Below are 11878 nucleotides of genomic sequence, written 5' to 3'. Positions count from 1 at the left end.
ACATTGCTCTCCAGTTGTCATGAATGAGAATATGTCAAACTATAGCCTATGTGGTATTGATATCAACCTCAATAAAATCTCATCCACCATTCTTAACTGCCATGAATTACACTATGAACTGACTTATTCCACAAGCAGAGAATTTCCAGCTGTAAAGAGTATGTGAACAATTACTGGTGAAATTCTCTGCACACTCCAATAATTCCCCGGTGTTCATGTGTGAAAACGCCTAAAGTAGAGTAAGCAGCTGCTAAGGGAAGACTCATACTTAACGTGTCTGCTTGTTGGGTTTCCATGGGTCCAAATTATGTAAAGTGCATAATCTAACCAGCCTTTTGGGTCCACAAGACCAGTGGAAGTCTGTTAGCCCATTTCAAGTACTCTGATTTCATGACTCAAGCAAACAAAAAAGCTACAGAACTCCAGCTCAAGATTATATTGCAGAGTCTGTTTTGAGGAGTGCCAGCACAAGGATTTTCACCCTTACAAAGGAGGCAAAGTGACACCTAGTCATCTAAAGTGTGGGGCCACAAATCTTAGTACTGTGTGTGATATGATGTGAGGGAGGCCAAGAGCTACTTTGTTCAGAAACATTGAGCCTGTCATTTGTTGAAATGTATGATTGTAGGGCTGACCTTCCAGGTGAAGAGTTCTGTCTGCTGTTGCACTGCCTCAAGTGGACAGATACGTAATGCTGTTTCACCTTTATCTACTTTCTTCTTCCTCTTCTTCTTCTCATCATTATCATTAGTGCACATGGGCAAGCTTTAGCCCTTTCTGCACGATGTGACTCATTCAATCATTTTACATTAAGCTTTTTTTCTGTTGCAGATTAAATCTCGAGGCTACATAAAATACTCACTTTTCCTCTCAGCTTGAACATTTTCTGTGCACAGTTTGTTCACTCCTCGAAAAACATTTCTCCTCAGGCATCCTTTCTCTTTCCATTTAAACTCTTAAGAACAGGTTTAGGGGAGAGGCATGCAGTAATTTGAGTGCATGGTGAGGATAGATGGAGGGAAAATGCAGCTGGGATGGGTCTCAGGATTTACCTGAGGAATGGCAGAACGTAGTTGCATGTTTCTGCTCTGTATGTTCTGTAACTTAAGAAAATCAACTAAATACATGAAAACAAATGTAAAGGGAAATGTTTTCATATATTCAACATATCTAATTTATCACTCAAAGTTTCATGTCTTGGGGTTTTGTTTAAGATTTAAATACCAGTAGATACTCGGAGCTCAGCATTATAAAGCCATTATTCATGCTTGTTCTTGTATTGTAACGATTGTTTTAGTACTTACATTTAACCATTAAAAAGTTATTCTTTAGGTTTCTTTGGTTTTATCCTAAGGTAAATGCCTGCTTTAGTGTGCTTCACTGGGAGATACACCAGAGGCCTCATGAGCAGCCGTAAGTCCGTCTCAGCCTGACAGACACAATTACCTTGTCAGTCATCACTTCCCTCCTGCTGGACCCTCATTAGCTGCCATCCACATGTGATGACAGTTTAATAGACACATGGTCTGACCTTCAGCTCACCAGGAGAGTATGTTGCCATGGAAACATATGGATATGTCACCTGTTCATAATGCACTAGCAGAACACCAAATGTGTAATCATGTCATATTAATTTATTTTGGGACAGAAGTCCATCCATCCATCCATCCATCCAATATCTATACATTCTATATTATTTTCAAGGTAGTGGGGTACTGGAGCCTATACTCTCTGAAACTGGGCAAGAGGTGAGTTACACTGTGGGCCATTCATCAGTCTATCAAAGGACTTATACAGAGATATACAAATATGCAGACTCATACCTATGATGGTAAACCCAAACTCCATTCAATAAAGTTTATATTTTATTTTCTGAGAACTCAAGATTCGAGCATATGCGTATTATCAAAAAGATATTGCTCTTTCATTTTTCTAACGTTACAATTATCATCAATGCCAGTATGATGGGACACTCTTCGCTTTAACCAAGAATATATTTGACCAAGTACAGGAAGTATAACAACAACAACTTATCTCTGATTTGGAATTTTCTTGATTACAGTGATTTTCTAGATTGCTAATTTTGTTTGTTTTACATTATTTGCAGGATCTTAATCTGTTACTACACAGTAGGTTAAATGCACACTCCACAAGAAAATAGGTGAGAATAAATAACCTATGTTGTTTGATAATGAGGCTATAAGGTCAGTGGTTTGTTGTAATTAGGTCAGAAACACTAAAGCTGAGACAGAAAAATGGGGAATGGGATCAAAAGAGAGATGATAAAGCAGAAATAGAAGAGACAGAGTCAGAAGACACAGCCAGCCCCTGTGTTTTTATTTAAAGGCAGTTGGATATGAACACTGTGCATTTAAAGGTGAAGTCTGAGAGATGCTGGCTTTACCTCACTGACACAATAGTCTCTTACACAACAGATGGTGTACAAGAACCACAAGTCTCCATACTGAGCCTTACTGCTCAGCCAGAGCTACTGCCAGGAGAAGTGCTCCACCTACAGGTGCTGAGAGAGAAAGAGAATGTGGAGGCAAAGACAGTTTTAGTTGTTATACTGGTGAGTACACGTTTTGTCTATGAGTGGTGTGATACAATACAATGTGATACAATTCTTTTTTTAGACTATCAAGAAAAAAATCCCTGTTATGCCTTTGGTAACAATCAGTTGACTTGTGTGGTGAAATGTTGAGAGGTCCCATAAGCACAATACCTCTAGCATACAGATAGTTATTTGATATTTTCTAATCATTAAGAAGGCAAAATAACTTTAGCAGCTGAGAACCACTGCTAGTTAATGTATCTCATGTTCTCAAGAGTATTTACAGCAGCATCCTAGAGGGCAGTATCTCCATTGTGATGGAGGAGCCTATTATCAGTTGGATAAATGTGACATTGGCTCATTACTAACATGTGTCTGTGGTTGTTCTGTGTGTGTCCTGGCTGCTTCAAGGAAAACTGACATCAAAAACATGTACGCAGCGAGGGGAAAATAAAGCTGCCGAACAGAAGACGAAGTCCTGTCATTTTAAGTGTGCAACACATCATTGATCAGCGTCCTTAGAGATACACACTACGTATTAAGTTCAAAGACCTTATAGCCACAGCAAAGTGGCAGGTAAATAGACATCTGGATCTCCAATGCTGATAGAAACCACTGGATTATCTAGGGATTTGATTAGGCAGTGTATTACTTCTTTACTTTGGGGTGAAATTAAACATTTAACATTGTTTCATTGAGACACAGTCTACCTAGATACAAGAGAAGCAATGTCATATGACTTATTTGGAAAGTTAACTTGCTAAACAATAGAACGGTTTTCATCTAAATCATCTTAATAAAGTTGAGGAGTATGATACTTGTACTACTAGTATGGTAGTTGTACCCTATATCATAGTAGTGGTGCAGCTAAACTGTTACTGGGTGTACCTGGTACTGTCTCTGCTGTTCCAGGTTGTTTGAATGTTCCCTCCTCTCATGCTCTTTGAGCTGCTACAATCAGTGTAGAGCGATAACATCAAAATGTTACAATGCATACATAGTAAGCCAAAAACGAACATGCTAAATGACTGAAAGGGTGTGTGTTATTAATACAGTGCACCGACTGGATTCACAAGAAATTTGTTAGGGAGATGAATCTTTGGTTTTGCTGACTTGACATTTAGCTTGTCACAAATTAAAGATGCAGTCTAAAGAAAACAAACAAACATACAAAGAAAAGAAAAAAGCAGTGCAATAAACCTGTGGAGGCTTTACAAAAATCTGAACAATGATGAAAAAGGATTACAAGCACAGACAAAACTGTCCTTCTAAAGACTTTCTTTTTTAGGAAGCTTACTGTGGTTGCTCTATGTAGGTTTGGATGCATGACTGCTAGAGTTATTTCCTTTTGGCATACCTTAACTCTCCACTTATGACGAGACATTCTAGCCAGCAGGAGGAAAGGGGGTGGGCGCTGGAATAGTTTATGTCAAATATCACGTAAAATATATAGATTATACAGACATTCCCAATGCAATGAAAGTACTCCCTCTGTCACTCGCAGCATTGTCAGAGAGAAAACCTACCATCAGCAAAGTATTTCTTCAGTTTTGGCTCCTCCTGCTCACCTAGTTTCCTCGTCCTCTACCACCCTCTCACTCTTTGCATTCCAGATTTGTTCACCTCCTCTGGATCTCCTCTCTTCCTTTCTCTTTATTTTTGTTTGTATTTGAACAGCTCCTCCCACGGTGATCACCATCGCTCTGGCCTGATGTCAGATATCAGCTGATGCTGAGGGAGTCGTTAATCATTTGTAATGTGTGTACAGTCTTTCAAGCTGAAAGCTGAAACAGCTATTTGTAGTGAGAGCCAGTTTATAAAATGCTTTACTAGGAAGAAGATTTTCAAATGTTCCATAAATTCATATTTTTTGCAAATTGAGTCTGCATAGATGTAGTAGAACTGCTACTGGCCATGCCAGAGAAACCAGAACACACACACCCATACAAATACACACACACGAACAATCCACAATGACTCAGACTAATGGTCACTGTAGAGATAAAAGCAAAGAGAAAATCATGCAAAATAAACCACCTGTTATTTAATCTGTGCTACCAGCTGAGCTGCTGGCAGGCAGCTGACCTCTTTTCGATGTGGAGCCAAGCCGTCTGTGAGCAATTTGCATTCTTTTCACTGAGGGTTTGACAATTTTAGGCAGCTCGTTAATACAATAAAATAAAACACATCAGCCTTATAGACACTTCACAAAAAAAGCGCAGCCAAAGTCTTCTCACTTTGACCAGAAGTCATGGTGAACTTTTTATTGTTTAAGCACTGTACTGTTACTTTTATACAGATTTACAGAGTTTTTGGATGTTGCACTTCTGTGTTCTGGCAATCGGAAAATGAACTTCATCATTAAACTTGGTGGAAAATAAAATGAGGTGGAGACTGTTCTGAGTGGGGGAAATTGGTCCATTAATATAGTTTTAAATTGTCTTTGGAGAGTGCTATGTCTAGAAATGGACACACCCCTGCTAAATGAGCCCTAACAGGCCCTCTAAAATAGAAAATAAAAAAAAGGAGGGGGAGGGGGGGGGGGGGGGAACAGCACACATACACACACAAGGGGAATTGGAAAGCAAAGCTTGAGAAATCATTCACCTAGACACAGTGCAGAGATTTTGTGTGCTGTCTTTGTTTTTCTTTGTATAAGTTAGTTAGTTTTTATTTGAGTAGCTCACCAGTAAGTTTGGGTCTTATAGGCATTAAAGCAAACTATCTGATTAACAAATGATAATTGTCCTATATTTTGACAATCTTGCAAAAAGTTGATTACTTTAAACATGGAATTGGTTACCTTTCAGCTTCTGCATAGAGATACTCCAGGTATCAAGCATTTCAATCATTTATGTCAAGTCCAGATTGAACTTTCTCTCTTTTTTCTATTTAGATGCACATCTTTACCACAATAATCTTTAATAGCCTTTTGACCTGACTTTACAGGTCACTTTCTCTGACATGATCTTAAAAGATTATTGTCTAATTCAATCCTTCAAACAGCTGTATTAGTTCTCAAAAATGTGCCCATGTGTTTTTTCCTGCAAGTTTATACAGCCCATGATAACATTCAAAGGAAATGTGAACGCTAGTGGTTGTGAGAGCAACTGGTTGTAAAGGGAAGAAACTGCGTCCATGAAGATGATGGTTATGTTGTAAAAAAACTTTTTTTAGTCTTAATCATTATTGTTTTCTAGTTCTATCTACCACTTTTGATTTCTTACTGTTACCAAGTGATGTCACTAGCTAAAGCTAACCAGCAAAAGACAAACTATTTTATAACGTGATGTATTCAAATGTAATGAAGACAACCATAAAAGGGCATGCATGATGGTGACAGTTGCATATTGAAGCTTTAGAATTTACCAATGCTGTTTGCCTACCCACTGGTGCTTTTATCGTCTGGGTCATGTGTATGCGTACATATAACATTTTTGTTGGGTTTTGAAATCCTTATGAGAGGAAAGTCATAGTTAAATTTAGAAATTGCTTTTCTTCATTTAGCAACAATGCTAGCATTGTGACACATTTTTTCAAAACTACCGACAAAAATGTTTCTTCAGCGCCTTGATATTTGATTCAGACTACAAAATGTTTACGTAAACAATTGTGTTTGATTTGGTATTTAATCATTACTATTTGGTATGAAATAGTGTATAAGGATAAATCTGATGATAATTCATCTTTTCCTTTTTTTCCAAAGCCACTGGTGAAGAGATCCAGGGGAGGAATTATTGTTCATCAGTAGCTGTGTGGAGGTGGAATTTGGTCAGAACAAACAGCATCTGTCTGTTCTGAAAATACATTATCCAAACAACTGTGTGGCTCATGAATATTTGTTTTATAGTTTTTAAACAGTGCATGTCTATAGTTTTGACAAAAAAGATCAAATGTAGGCTCCTTCATATGTTCATTGTTTTTGGACATTTATGAATGTATATGGTTAGCATAACCCATACTTTGGCCGAACATAAATATTTCTTATCATATAATTATGCAACTGAGACATGCCACAAAAGTGCAAAAATTACTCGGGGATCCAATCAATTTTCATTTAATTTTGCCATAAATTGCCATATTTCCATTTATGTATAAGCTTTAAAATCTCTATTGAGTTTCTAAGAACATAATCATCAGTCATGTTTTTGTTAACTTTAACAGTTACTCATTGCATGCATTCCATGTCTCATTTCAGCAGTAAAAGTGTTAAGATTTACTATCTACTGCATGTAGTCGCTGCTTGTCAATGATATTCCACTCTTTTCATCAGAGCTGTAGCCCATAATAACTTCTGTGTTTTGCTTTCCTTTCTGTCTCCGTACCAAGTCCCAACGTGCCATGGAAGAATGCTGTCTCTTTCAACTCCTCTATATGTTTAACCATGTGTAATTAGATGCAGTGGTGTGTTTCATAGCCAGGGGCCAAATCTACTTTAGTTAATCTGCTTCAGTTTTATTGAAAGACGAATGCCTACTTTTGGCCGGAGAATTAGAAAGTCAGAGATAATTACAGGCCTGACAGAATATGTGTGTGTCTGTCAAACAATCAAGGTGGTGGTGGCGATATGTTATTCATGCATGTATATACTGTATCATCATGAACGTGACTTGACACTTGCCTGTAATTTCATTTAAATGATCTATTGCTGACAGCAATCTGTACTGCCAAAGTTCAAAAGGAATTACTTTAACCAAAGCTAAAAGTCTGTGGTTTAACTGATAATGTTTCATCCACTATTTGGGAATTTTTCCCAAGTAAATTATGACAATGTGAGGGGACAGAATGAAGAACCCAAGCATAGGACACAGCTGTGTAAATTAAAGCAAGCAAGATTTATTATTGAACGTAGGGATAAAAACCAGAAAAATAAGTCAATACAGTAAGTTGAACAGGTAAGGCCTTTATGAAAACATAATCCAGACAACAACAAAGCAGACATGAGCTGAGGCTTACCAGACACGACACAAAGGATAAAGGTTAGAACGCTAGTCACAACATGGAACACAACAATCTAGTATATATAGCTGGAACTATGAGAGAAAAGCATGATTTATCTATTTGAATTAGTAAACGTTTGTCTAAAATAAAGGCTGTTTAAAAAGGAACTGTGCTAAAGAAAAAGAAAAATAGAAAAAGAAAATTCAGACAGTTTTGCTGCTTGTTAACTTGTCTTTACTACAGTTTTGCTCACTTTAGTCTTACCTAACAGACATATTTATGGGATATAAATTGTTTTAGAAAATCAAATGTTAATTGGATTTCAGAAGTGTGCAATACTTATGAAGCTAGCAGTTTTTTCCTGTCTCTTATGACTTGATCAAATGAGTAGAGACAATTAGCATTGATATAGACAAGCTTGGTATATGGATGCAGCTTGCTAATCAAGGTAGCCTTCCAGTGCGGGTCTCAGAAAATGTTAGGCTCCTCCTTGTCGAAATATGATCCATTCTGGCTTCAAAATACTGATGATGTTAACAACCAAACATCAAACTGAAGACTTCCAAATGGTAGTCTATAATGTGCCACAGTGGCAATTCTTTTATATAGTCTGGGTGAAACTGAATGATCAAATGGGTCCTCAGGACTTTATTGGACTAGATCGTTAAAAATTAATTCAATTCTTGGTTTCAAAAATCGATACAATTTTGCATTTTGTTAGGAAAAAAAAAAGTTTCCTGGCCATGTGTGCGTTAATGCAGGAGGACAACTAACAATATTTATCATAAGGAAATGCATTGCTAATTTAAAGGGACATTATGTAATTTCTTCCCCCATCTAGTGGTGCAATTTTATTTTGCAAAGTCGAATGAATTTGCTCTCTAGCGCCTCGCGTTTTCAAATGTGCGTTGCAACTTCTTGAACTACGGCAGGCGGAATGTGTCAAGATTCAAGAAGCTATAGCTTCAGACTCAAGGTCCATACAAACAAAAAGAAATCAAGACACACAGTACAAAGGATTACATAACACACATACAATAACACTATAAATACAGATGACAGATAACATGTCAGATAACATAAGTTGACATAGCCTTTGGTGTGCAAGCAATGCAATTACTCATATTCCGGGAGTTACCGGAAGTGACGTCGACGCAGCGGTAGCGTTAGCAGCAGTGTGTAGTTGCTGGAAAGTGTTCTTTTAAATAAACTCCCGGTAAACTTACAAACTTTATAATGCCTCGTTTGTGTGTTAAGAGCCTATGTGTACTATGGCAGAAGTACAATCAATGCATTATTAGTGGGATAATTTACGAAATAAAATCTATTTACCATTAGCGCCAGTAATAAGCCATTCGGCTGACGTGACGTCAAAATGACGTCATTTCTTGCAGGCCTGGCGTTGGGGAAAACGCGAATCGAAGTGCTTTATGTCCCTCTCGGCACTTCGTCGTTTTTCATAGACCGGAAGGACATGGCAGCCTCAATAAAGCTTGCCCGCTCTATGTAGATACAGACAAGTTATTCTTCACTCAGGAGGATAAATGAGATTTTTGACAGAGATAATTTTACACCAATGAGGACTAATTTATGAATGAATAGGTTGATTTGAGCTAATAAATGACTTAATTTATTACATAGTGTCCCTTTAACAATGTTAGTAACACTACTGTTAACCTCTGAAACACAGTTGTAGTTTCACCTCACATGGCTTTTTTGCAGATGTTCCATAGGTTCTCAACAATGTAAAAATATATGGTAACCTTTAAATACCATTTCAACAGCTACTAAAACCCACTGTTTTTTAGGTTCAGACTATTTAAGAGCAGTAAAGACAAACTGTAAACACAAAACTAATTTCTTATCACTTCTTAGCTGAGGCATAGTATTTTTAAGCAAACAGATGGATATTTTCATACGTCCCATGGGTTAAACAGAAGGACTTCAGACAGATTAAAGTCCAATATTCACTTCTCTTTTAGTTCGGTTCTGTTTCCTACCATCTCACAACAGTCTGTCTGTTTTGCTACTGAACACTCCTAAGGCACACTTGCACCAGCGAGTTGTTGTAGCTGTTTTAAAATCATTAATCAAGTTCAAGTGTGGCAAATATTTGGGAATACATTAAAATGAGTGTACAACCAGAGCCAAACAGTAGACTATATGTGCATGCCTATATTTAATCATTAGACAGACCACGTGTTTCACCATCCCTCTCCTTTGACATCTGGGTTGCAGCCGGAGCTGGCAGCACTTCCTCTATTATTACCATAATAGACTGAAAGGAAGTTTTCACTGTGCATGGTCTCCTTTTTAGTTCACTTTTACTTATTTTAACCTCTCAATGTTCAATTTTCCTTACAAGTTTTATTTGCAAGATAATGTTAGAGTCTTACAGCAGCCGTCTCTTATCTTTTTCTATCCACTTTAGATTCCTCAGCTCTATTCTTATTCTATATTCTTTATTTGGTCCCATAAACCAATTGTTGCTCCAGCTGCATTGAAATCATATGGAAAATTAGGCTGATTGATCAGATAATGAATTTTGAAGCCTAAATTGCCTCATTCACCACTCTCCTTCTTTATAAGCCAGGTAATCTTTTTTTTTTCACTTTCACTTACAAAGTGTAAACCCTCATCCACCAGTCCCCATCTTCCGCCCCTCCTCTCACACCCACATCTTCCTGTCTGCTTCCCTCAGCCTTGTTAACATGTCTGTTGCTCTCTCAGTCTCTGCCAACATGGAAATAGTAAACAGATTTTTTTCTTCAACTCCACCTGACATCAGACATAATTTAACTTAACACTCCACCCTTGTGGTTACCTAGTGGGTCTTATTAAGACAATTACTCTCTCTAAGATTCTCTGCTCTTTTCAGTTCACACTTTACTTAACCTGATACAAAATTCCAACAGGAGCTATTGGAGTCATATGGGGGGGTGGGGGGGGGGTGGGGGACAGAACACAACACTTGGTTGTTGAATAACTTTGGCTCTTTCGAGTTTACATGACAAAGTCTTTAGTCTGAACAATTTTACTTGTGAACAGCTGGATGTATACCGTTCAAACTGCCTTCTTGTGAAAGGGAACTTTTCTAGCCATTAAAACACGAGGTCCATATGACCAGATGAAATTGTGGCATGGTGACAGATTACAATCATCTCACAAAGTAGAGGGTCTGTGATTGCACTGAATCGTTTCAAGTTTGTGCACAAAGCATGTGCTCCCTGAATAAAAATGTCTAACAAAATGACGTCTGAAATGTAGCTACAATCTCATCCAGGATATGTAATCTTGCTGAGGCCTTAAATGCTAACTATGACAAGCTTATCTCTAAACATGCTCCTTTTAAATTCATCATCCAAAATATAGAAAATTACTTAATTCTGTCCATTCACGGACAACACAAATGCACACAAAACAAAAGGAGTTTTTTTGTGCTCAGCTTGATTTTATAGGCAAATCAAAAAATGCAAAATATGTGAAATAGATGTGTTATTTCAATTAACCTACAGACAGTGGACTATTTAAAAAAAAAAAGACATTAGTCTTCCCCTGCATGCCTATTAGCAAGGAGGTATAACACTGTATTTGTTACAAAATATATAGACAACATGAGCCAAGATGGTTGCTTGTCTAGATTTGTTTCCTGAAATTTTTTTTAACTGATTGAAATACAGACAATTGTCGTTGAAACCCTTTCAACCCTGTGACTTTTCAACCCGTTACCTTTTAAACTGAATAAATCTAAAGAAACCAGGATGTTTCTCAATCATAATTCGTTCCCATTCACTACGTACATGCACCAAGTTCTATTGTACTTTAGTTGATTAGTTTAATTTAGCACAAAGGGAAATTGTTCTGTTGAATCCTTTTAATTTGTTTTGATGAGTGTAGTTTTTATACTACAATGAATTTTACTGTACCTTCCAAATGTTTCCCACACTCAGTTTCCTTGATCCAGCAAATAGCTTTAGTTGGTTAATATCGCCATCCTGTGGTAACATGTGTATAAAGTTTTTAGTTTTTTTATTATATTTTTAAAAATTCATCTTTGTACCTTCTTTATTACGTTTCTTTTTATAGTACTAAAACAGTTAGTAGATTAAATTGACATCTCAAATATTCATCATGTAATTGTGTACTTTTCTGTTATTGTTGTTCAAACATGCCTTCTTACAGAGTTAAGGAAGTTAAGGAAGTAGGAGCCACTGTGAACACCAAAAGCGGCAGTATAGATGCAGCAATGAGGAAACACGTCTGTGCAATTCATTTACATAATGAAATATTCTAAATATTGGACGTTTTTCTTTCCAGAACAAAATCAAGTGAGGTGATGTTAAACTACATTAATTACATTTATCAATTAAATAATGAATAATT

This window comes from Odontesthes bonariensis, chromosome 3, assembly GCF_027942865.1.
Source record: "Odontesthes bonariensis isolate fOdoBon6 chromosome 3, fOdoBon6.hap1, whole genome shotgun sequence".
NCBI classification, from domain to species: Eukaryota; Metazoa; Chordata; class Actinopteri; order Atheriniformes; family Atherinopsidae; genus Odontesthes; species Odontesthes bonariensis.
Note: the sequence above shows the minus strand (reverse complement) of the source record.